This window comes from Rattus norvegicus, chromosome 5, assembly GCF_021556685.1.
Source record: "Rattus norvegicus strain SHRSP/BbbUtx chromosome 5, alternate assembly SHRSP_T2T, whole genome shotgun sequence".
Lineage (NCBI taxonomy): Eukaryota > Metazoa > Chordata > Mammalia > Rodentia > Muridae > Rattus > Rattus norvegicus.
In genome coordinates, this window is record NC_141538.1 from 167,384,243 (window position 1) to 167,395,443 (window position 11,201).

Below are 11,201 nucleotides of genomic sequence, written 5' to 3' on the forward strand. Positions count from 1 at the left end.
GAGCCACCACATCTGGCTTTCACTGTGGTCACCTTGGAGTAGGCTTATCATTTGCTGGCACTAGCCTAGTGACACCGTAAGGAGAGTCACTGACACAAAAGGACAGCAGCATAGTTGCAATGCTGTGCCTGAGGGAACCCTTTGGAGGTAACGTGTGGTTCATCCTTAAGGAATCACTGAGGCTCCACACTGAAAAACAACATGAGCTTTGAAGGAGCAAAATGGGGTCTGTGTGTCTCTTCATTCTGCAAACAGTTACATGACCGCTACAGCCAAAATCTGCTGCAAGGGTCTCGGAGAAGAAAGAGACCTCTACAGAGTTGGGTAACCAATGGTATTTGACCAACGGTATTTGGCCTTACTGAGCTTACAATTTGGTGGAGATGTTCAGAACAACTTTGTTAATGATTTTGCTGTAAAGAGCATTAGGGGAGAGACCAAACAACCACTCCAGGTTAAAACAGAAACAGTGTCTGCTCTGGGATACAAAGAAGAGTCATCTTTTAACTGGCTGCTGCTGCTGCTGTGGGGACCGCTAGTAACAAGTATGCAAGTATGGGGGAGGGGGGCTGGGGGAGGGAACGGGGGTGGGGCCAGGGATTTGTAAAGAGGATTTGGGGAAAAAGCTTGTTCAGGAAGCACTGATGTACTGTGTGGCTAAAACAGCCAATGTAAGGAAGTAAGTACTAAGAGATTGAGTGGGTGGGTACCATCAGAGAATAAACTGGGTGTGTCAGGGCACACCCATAATCTCGAACCTGGGGGGTGGGGCACACCCATAATTCCAGCACCCAGTAGATGTAGAAGGGCAAGAAACTCAAGGCCAGCCTTGGCTAACAGGCAGGACTTTGACTCAAACAAAAAAGAAGAACAAACAATAAAAATGCGGGAGAGAAAAGTGCCTGCCAGGGGAGGTTCAGACCCTCTCCTTTAGGTGACTATGAAACAGCCCTGGGCGGTTTGAGAATCTGGCAAAATCCATCCTCATAAGAGAAAGTAGCCTTTGTTATAGTCAGTGAGGCGGATGAGACAAGCCCTCCAGGTACACCGTCTCAGCTGTGAGCAAGATTATTTTCAAGGGTTGTCATCAAGACATGGGTGAGCTGACAAAATGTAGACGCCCCTAAGACCTGACAAAGAAAGGCTGACTCTGAATGGCCTAGAAAAGGATAAATCTGCCATCTCCCCGAAGGTATTTACAAATTCCCGATGGCCTAGCTCGGTCAGCAATGATGGGCAATAGGCCACACCCAGCTTGCCACCCAGTTGTGCAAATAAAGTTTTATTGGTACACAACCACACCCCAACATTTATATGTTGTCTGGCTGTGTTCACGGCTACAGTGGCAGATGTGAGTAGTTACAACAGGGCCCCACAGTGCACAAAGCCTAAACTACAGTCCTTCCTGTCGGACCCTTTGAGAAACGCCACGCCAACACCTGGACACGAGTTTAAGTTGGTTAAGTTGGGGAGTTTTGGGAGATAGAGTTAGGGTGACCTATGACATCTGTGTGGTAGGGAAATGTATATATCTCCCAACCTAAACTCAGTTTGATTCAGCACACAAATAGATGAGAAACTGAGTTACAAGAAGTAGAACTAAGGGCAAATCCATCTGCACAAGTAAGTCAAGAAAGTGACCAACACTGGGATTGTTAGGTACCAAGTGTTGAATGTGTTTACCATCATTAAAGAAGTAAAGAAGGCATCAGCCTGGGCATTATGCTCACATCTGCAAGCTTGGAGTCAAGGCAGGTAGGTCACTGTGAGTGAGGACAACCTGGGTTACAACTAAGTAAGATATTGACTCAACACCCACAAACAAACAAATAAACAAACAAACAACAACAGAACGAACCAAAAAAGATATCAAACGGGGGGGGGGGGGGTGTCACCAACAGTGTTTAATAGTGTTTTAATGGAACCAAATACCATGCCTAAAGGTTCTAAAAAAAAAAATTTCAAGCTTATAATTGGTGTTGTAAAATCAATTAAAGTAGCAGAGAGAGCTGAAGAGAGCAATAGCAAACTGTAGAACAGATGTGAAGAAATTTTACAAGAATCCAACAGAAAGAAGGAAGTCAAAAGTACAAAAGTAGAAAGATACAAAAGAACATAAAGGGAAACTCATTTAACCAGATACTAGGAGGGAAAGTAATTGGAACAATGTCTAAAACTCAGATGAAACACAGTTATGTTCGGAATAAAGATAAATTGCAATGTACATCAGAGAATAATTAATACCCATAAGAAAAAACAAATAGAATCCTGACCAATTTTTCATCAACCTTGATGATATGAGAAGCTGGGAGGACAATACTTGGAAAGCTCTATGCACACGGGCATGCACACACACACACTGTTTTCAAGGTAAGATGAGCGGGCCGGAGAGATGGCTCAGTGGTTAGGAGCACCTGCTCTTGCAGAGGACCTGGGTTTGGTTCCCTGCACTCACGTGGCAGCTCATACCTGCCTGTAATTTCAGTTCCAGGGGATCCAATGCCCTCTTCTGACCTCTAAGGATAGCAGGCATGCATATGCCACACATACATACATGCAGGCAAGACACTTATCGTGGTGATTTAAATGAGAATGGCCTCTGTAGGATCATACATTTGAATGTTTGGTTCCTAGACGTGGAAATGTTTGGGAAGGATTAGGCAGCACAAGGCCTTGTTGGAGGAGGTATATGTCTCCCAGGGAGTAGACTTTGAGGTTTCAGAAGTCTGAGGCATTCCTAGTTATCGATTGTTGAGTTCTCTCCTTTCTCTGTCTCTGTCTGTCTTTGTCTCTGTCTCTCTTTCTTTGTCTCTATCTCTCAGTTTCTCTGTCTATGTATCTCTCTCTCTTTCTCTGTCTCTATCTCTCAGTTTCTCTGTCTATGTATCTCTCTCTGTCTCTATCTCTCAGTTTCTCTGTCTATGTATCTCTCTCTTTCTCTCTCTCTCTCTCTCTCTCTCTCTCTCTCTCTCTCTCTCTCTCTCTCTCTCTCTGCCTCATGGTTGTCCATCAGACACTCTCAGCTACTCTATTCCAGCTCCAGGCCTGCCTGCTTGCTGCTGGGCTCTCTGTCACGAAGATCACAGATTCACCTTCTGAAACTCTAAGCAAGTTCCCAATTAAATGCTCATGTTTGGAAGTTGCTTTGGTCGTGGTGTTTTCTTCACAACAACAGAAAAGTAACTAAGACACTCGTAGAATGTAATGAATGGACATATTTAAATAAAAGAAAGAGAAGGGTGGAAAAATCCCAGCACTCCGGAGGCAGAAGCAGGCAATCCCTGTGAATTCAAAGCCCTGCCTGGACTACAAAGTGACCATGCCCAGATGTCACAGGGAAAAAACAAGACATTTGTACTGCCAGTCACAAAGCTAGGCGCCCTGGCCTTCAGTTTGGACTAGAGGGATCCAGGGCTTAATTCGAGCCACAAAATAGGCTCCTTTATGTTTTAGTTGGAGGACATTAGAGACTGCTGCAGTCCTTATACCACCTAAGAACCTAAAACTGAAGCCATCATGGAGGAGCCGGAAGTCAAGTGAAGCCCCCGGCCAGCCTCCTGGAAACACCTGGTTAGAGCTGTGCCTTCAGCTTCATCCCGAGTCCTCTCATACACACCCACCGAATGACTCTTGTTATTTATGGGGGGAGGGGATCTGTTACTAGCAAAAAATAATGCTGACAGAACTTGGCTAACGGTCCCCTCGTTCCACACTGGGTATAACAGCACGGGAAGTTAATTCATCTAAAGCCTTACATCAGGCCCAGTTCTGAGTAAACGCTACAAGAGCGTGTGCTATTATTAAGTATTCTTGCTAATCCCCAAATACGAACTTTCATCCTATTCGTCAAGGCTTCGCAAGAATATGAATAGACGTTCCATTTTCTAATTGAGGGTTCGGGGCATAAAGCTTTCTCTGTCTGCAATCGTTTCCTTACAGTGCTTCCAAGAACTGTCTGATTCTCGAAATGTTTGTAAGGTTGTAGAGCCTCTGGCTTTTCTCCAGTGACTCTTCCTTTGCATTTTTTTTTTTTTTTTTGGTTCTTTTTTTTGGAGCTGGGGACCGAACCCAGGGCCTTGCGCTTCCTAGGTAAGCGCTCTACCACTGAGCTAAATCCCCAGCCCCTGTTCCTTTGCATTTCAAGTCGCTTACATCCCATCCTGTGATTAAACCTCTACTAACGATCCAGGTGGGGCCATGCACCCAGGGGACACTGAAGAGGCCCTGCTGCTTATGTCTCCTTTTTTCTCTAATTAAGGAGGCGGACGAAAGCATTGAAGGAGAGGGGAAGCCTCCAGAAAGCTCAAACGACTGGAAATTGCTCTAAATTTTACTCTGAGAAGGTATGACCGTCAGAACTGCATACGACCGGAACTCAGTAAATATTCGTGGGATGAGCAATGATCACCTCAGATGTCCTGACCGGGTCTCCTGATGCAGCAGGCAGAGCTGTTTTTCTTATATTCCCAAGTCAGGGCATCTAAGCTTGTGTCATGTGTCTTCCCAATGGCTTTCACTACTCACAATCCCCTAAGGCTCGCCAGAGGAATACTCGCTCGTCTCAATGTCGTATTAAGAACTTGGAAAGCCCACAAACATGCAACCTTGGAGGTTGTCAGCCACATTCATTATGATGAGAAAAGCGTAGCCTTGAGGGATGGAGAGTGACGGCTTTAATGCCACAATCTGACTGAGGAAGAGATGAACAACTTAGATGGTCACGCGGGGTTGGACAAGTTCATCAACTAACACTCATAGTCAAACCACCTTCTGTCACTCAGTCTATCCTGCACAGATAGAACCCCAGAGCCCCACTCTGCCCCAGTCGGGAGTCCCCAGTTGCCTTTGCAATGCTCTAAGCATCTCAGGTTTATTTTGTAGAAAAATCAGTCTGTATCAACCGATATTCTCCAGAATGAGGCAACCAACCAGCTCAACACAATTCCATTCCAGTAAACGACCAAGGACAGAAGGAGATGAACTTCCACCTGAGATGGCCTCTGTCCCCAGCATCCAGGACCTTCAGCAACTCGTCCGAGCGAGTGGGTTGATCACCCATGCACCACCTTGCCCTGGTGAAGTTGGTCATTCGGCAAATCTTGGAACAAGGAAACACAGTTTGCCTCTCTTGCCTTCAGGTTTTCACCTCCATGTAGACCTCATGTTCACCAGGCCCACCTGCCTCCCATGTTCTAGCTCCCAGTCCCCTCCCTATATCTTAAGCCCGATCATCCAGCCATTTAAAGATTGAAACCGCAACTCATGCTTGACTTATCTCTTCCTATTTCTCATGTGCGAGATCCCCAAGGCCTGTTGATTCCAGATCCAAGAGAAGAGCAGAATCCGTGTTTCTAAAATCTTATCATTTTGCTCCTCTCCAACTGTTGCCACCTCCCTTCTTGCTCAGTTTGTACTGGAGACACCGGCCGTGCCCTCCTCCTATTTTCAGGCTGAGCCTTCTGCAGTCCTATAGAAGTTCTCTCCCATTAAGCTTTTCCTTTCTTCAGGCTTTTCTTTCTTGTCTTACTTTATTCGGGTCTCAGAATGTCTCTCCCATCCACTACCAGCCCTGCCCACTCAGTCTCCCAACACACTCGGTCTCCTGACACCACTGTCCCCCAGCTTAGCACTTGTCTTATTTTTTGAGACAGGATCTCACTATTCAGCTCTGGTTGTCCTAGACCAGAACTAGCCTGGAACTCAGGGATTCACATGCCTCTGCCTGTGTACCAGGATTAAAGGTGCACACCACAATGCCGTCGCCTGCCATCTTTCTTTCCCATTAGACTGTTAAGTTTCTTGGGACAAAGATTATACCCACTCTTTTTACCGGTGTATACCCAGTGCTAGAACTGTGATTGGCAGGTGAGAGGCAGCTTGCTAAATTTGACATGAGGGAGTGAATGTTTTGTGGTACCCCTTGCCGGAGACTAAACTCCGAGGTTCACAAGTTTTTTTAATTGGGCATCCCAGGGTTGCCATGAGCCCAAAACACAGCAAACTCCCCACTTTCACAGCCCTGCCCCTCACCACTCCTTCACCTCCCCGTTGAAGCAGCTCTTTCTTCCACTAAGGAGCACGGTAGCAGAAGAAGGTTTGCTAATTTCTCAAAGAAATCCATTTTATAAGGCAGCCATGAAGGATGGGAAAGCTCAGGAAAAGAGGTCATCTCATTAACTTTTTTTTTGTTGTTGTTCTTTTTTTTCGGAGCTGGGGACCGAACCCAGGGCCTTGCGCTTCCTAGGCAAGCACTCTACCACTGAGCTAAATCCCCAACCCCCATCTCATTAACTTGCGCTTCCTAGGCAAGCGCTCTACCACTGAGCTAAATCCCCAACTCCCATCTCATTAACTTTAAGATCTAGCATACAGCTTTACAGTGCTGCGACGTGTGTGTGTGTGTGTGTGTGTGTGTGTGTGTGTGTGTTTATGAACATTTGTGCATAAATGTCTTTATTTTAATTCCCAGTCCTCGAGCATGTCCCTTGTCTCCCACATCACAGAGAAATTCACGACGCCATTCACATAGAGGGCTCTGCAGGGGCTTTCGGCTTCTGTGCAGATGAGATCTACTGTGCTCTGAAGGGAAGCGCACACCCGCAGGTGTGTGCTGTCAGCTGAGGGGTAGAGGCCACAGACTGAACGGCCACTTTACACCTCACCTTCAGGTCAGTGAGAAGCTGGGACCTGACACTTCACCCCCATGCAGCCCTTCCTCTGTCCTAAGACCTCATCGCCTCGGAAGAGGAGATGCTGCTGCAAGTCAGGGAAAACGTCCCATCAATCATCGCTCTCTGGAGGCAATGAAATCATCTCTTCCACAGATCGTATCAGGTACAGATATCAATCTAGAATTGGGGAATTTCATAGCAAAAGGTAAACACCTCTCAGAGAATGTATAACGGTAACGATGAAGCTAACAATATAACCAATAATTTAACAACATTTATTGAACTCTAATTGGCCCTGAGCGGTGTTTTACATACCAGCCATGTTTATATGTTTGTCTAATAGCCCTACTGGAGTAAGAACCACTCTTATTTCCAAGTCACTGGACACCCAGAGGTTAAATAATTTGCGCAAAGACATATATTTATTGCTTCTGGGGGCTAAGTGACAGTTCAAACACAAATCCTCAGGTTCCACAGATTGCATTGCCCCCCCCACCCCCAGCCCCACACGCTTTGCTTTTGTTTGAGACAGAGTCTCACTATGTAGCCCAGGATGCTTTAGACTTTCAAGCCTTCTGCCCCAAGCTCCGGGTTGCTGGGATTACAAGCATGGGACACCATGCCTGTTACTGTAGCGTTTCCTTTATTCTTCTTTATACTCAGAATAACAGAACACACTAAATTATTTCAGAGCTAGCAGAGGACGTAGGTAGATAAAGTAATAACATAATTTAACTTTCTATCTGTACTATGTATGTATATGTAACGTGTGTCTATAGAAACACATCCTACATGTGCTGGTAGTCACAAAGACGTAAAATATGTTTCTGAAATCTCTTGGTTCTTTTTTTTTTTTTTTTTTTTCGGAGCTGGGGACCGAACCCAGGGCCTTGCGCTTCCTAGGTAAGCGCTCTACCACTGAGCTAAACCCCCAGCCCCCTGAAATCTCTTAATGAAGAGTTTGCATTAATATTTTAATTAATTAATCTGGCAAGGGACTAGAGCACACCCTACTGGCCAGCTAATAGGAAATACAGTGTGTACTTCAGACCCAAGTTTGACCGAGAAAACACTTAAAGAAACCCGAAGAAACTAACTCAAAACACATCTAGATGCCGTGTCTAAGTAAATGAATGCACAGGCTTCTGAAAACTTCTTAAATCTGTAAGTTCTAGAGATGGGCTAGAATTAGAAAAGCAATGTTTGTTAAGGAAGCCTTAGGTACACAGAAGGTGACTCAATTACAAACAAATGACATAGCCTGCCTTCATACTGAGGAAAAGAAGTCAAGTCCTGTCCCTAAAACACTCCAAACAACAGACTAGAAAATCGTAACACAACTAGCACACTCAGTCTTCTCACAGGTCACATATTACCCCTAAACAGTGTGTGTGTGTGTGTGTGTGTGTGTGTGTGTGTAATATGTATGTTATGTGTGTGTGTACTGTGTATGTGTTTGTGTATGGCGGGGATATAGCCTTATTAAAGAGAAAATCTAGGAAAGGACAGCAATACTTTGAATTATGGAAAGAAAAAGGGAATGTTGAAAACAATTGTGTCATGGAGAAGGGTGGGTGGTGTGTGCATGTGGTGTGTGTGTTTGAGTGTGTGAGTATGTGTGTGTGTGTTTGAGTGTGTGTATGTGTGTATGTGTGTGTATGTGTGTATGTGTGTGTATGTGTGTGTGAGGGTGTGTGTGTATGTGTATGTGTGTGTATGTGAGGGTGTGTGAGGGTGTGTGTATGTGTGTGTATGTGTGTGTGAGGGTGTGTGTGTGTGAGGGTGTGTATGTGTGTATATGTGTGTGTATGTGTGTGAGTATATGCATGTGTGTATGTATGTGTGTACATGTGTATGTGTGTGTATGTGTGTGTGTGTGTGTGTGTGTGTGTGTCCTACTTTTCACAGGGCAGTTAGGTTCATGGTTCAGTGGAAGGCTCTGCTATCATGAAGCACTCTTTATGAATGAATCTCATGATTCTGATATTATTATTATTGTTGTCTGAGTATTGTGTGCATGACTGTAATGTACTTTGATAGAGTCCACCCCTATTCTCCCCTTTCAGTTCCTCCCCAGTCCCGCTTACGGTTTTCTAAATTTGCATTTACTCATTTCTATGTGAATACGTGTGGAGGTCAGAGGGCAGTGTAAAGGACTTAGCCCTCTCCTTCCAACCTGTGAGTCTCAGAGGCTGAACTCAGGTCAGCAGGTTTGGCATCTGACACCTGTACCAGCTGAGCCATCTGGATTCTGGTTCTCGGGTTCTCAGGCAGGCTTTAAAATACTGCAGCTTGCCATGGACATGTGTGTGTGTGTGTGTGTGTGTGTGTGTGTGTGTGTGTGCATGTACGCACACCTTTGTGTGGTTATTTCCAACAGTGTAGTACACGAAATAGGTGACTCCTAAGAAAGGTAAACTTTCCACCGTGTTTTATTGCACTCATCTCCGTCTAGTAAAAGGCGTCTAATAGACCTCACATACTGACAGAAGCAAAGGCCCTGTGCTTAGTAAGGTAATGCAGAAAGTATTTCTCTCTAAAATACTTCTTTTTAAAGGGAGTATATAAAACCCTTATAATCAAGAAGAATAAACACAAAAATATGGGTACTTTTTTTTTCTTTAATAGGATCCAAGAGCAAAATATAAACATGCATTTACTAAGGTTCCATGTGATACATTTGTGCTTAGCAAGACATGCTGGATTTCTTTGAGAAGGCAAGGGAAGAAGTATCCCATGTGAGTCTCGGGCTCTGGATCCAGAACCCCAATCTTGTTCTTCCTCCAGGGATGAAACGGTGCAAACTGACAAACTGGGCGCGCGCGCGCACACACGCGCGCGCGCGCACACACACACACACACACACACTCACACACACTAGTGCTTTAAGATACTGTGCTCAATTCTGCTTTTAAAGGAACCAGCTAATAAAAAATTCCTTGGGAAATGGCCTCTAAGCAAAGCAAACTTTGAAAAACTTTTAACAAAGTAAAAACTTTGAGCTGGGCTATGGTAGGGAAAGCCTTAACCCCAGCCCTGGGGAGGCAGAAGCAGGTGGATCTCTGAGTTCAAGGCCAGCCCGGTCTGCTGAGTGAGTTCCAGGACAGCCAGGGCTACGGACCCTGTCTTGAAGAAAGAAAGAAAGAAAGAAAGAAAGAAAGAAAGAAAGAAAGAAAGAAAGAAAGAAAGAAAGAAAGAAAAAAAGAAAGAAAGAAAGAGGAGAAAGAAAGAAAGAAAGAAAGAAAGAAAGAAAGAAAGAAAGAAAGAAAGAGAGAGAGGAGAAAGAAAGAAAGAAAGAAAGAAAGAAAGAAAGAAAGAAAGAGAGAGGAGAAAGAAAGAAAGAAAGAAAGAAAGGAAGGAAGGAAGGAAGGAAGAAGAAAGGAGAAAGCTTTCACTTTCTAAGTAGAGAAAATTTAAAAACAAGATAGGCTTGGGAAAAGGAGACTATTTCTCTAACTCTCTGTTCTGGTGTTTGAACTATTAAAGGTCAAGGAACAGTATGTGATCAGTCCACCAGAATCACGTCACATGACTGGCTGAACATTTTCACTTTAAACTCTTCTCAAACTGTTCCACAACGTTCCCGGCGTGTCGGTGTTATACAACAGTGTGATTGGCCTCCACAGCTGAGAAAGCTTCACTGTAGAGATAATTATGAGCTAAAGTCAGTGAAGGAGAAGCTCTAATTGCTTCCCCTCCGAAAAACTAGAAAGTTAAATGTTTGTTGTTGCAAGTTTAAAGTAGATCCAAGGGAGAAAACAAGACTAATCATGTATTACTCAAGTGACTATGACTTTTTTTTTTTTTGATGATTTACCAAAACATTAGCACATCCTACAGCTCCCAAGTGCAGAATGAGTATCCTGTTGGTCTTCTTTCTCTCCAGAGGGGTGTGTCCCTCGGTTGCTGTGGTGATTATCACTGTTTTGTGAATAGGGGAATATAAAAGCATGCTAATAAGGCAAGAGCACAAATTACAACTGCATTGTGGTAACTGGAAATAAGAGTAACTCAGGGTCTTCTCCGGTGAAACCGGACCTCACTGACGTCCCCATTCAGTAAATACTCTACTTCCAGGGCTGCAAGGATGTTCTGGGGGAGATCTTACACACACACACACACACACACACATACACACAGAGGGGATGACACACACATACATACATACACACACACATACACAGAAGGGATAACACACACATATACATACATACACACATACACACACACATACACAGAGGGGATGACACACACATACACACACATACATTGAGGGGAGGACACACACACATACATACACATACATACACACATACACAGAGGGGATGAAACATACACATACATACATGCACACACATACACACACATACAAACACATTGAGGGGAGGACACACACATACATACATGCACACACATACACAAACATACACACTCAAGGATACACACACACTGAGGGGAGAACACACATACACACATGGAGGAGAGAACACACATATACATATATACACAGGAAGGGGAAGAGACAAACAT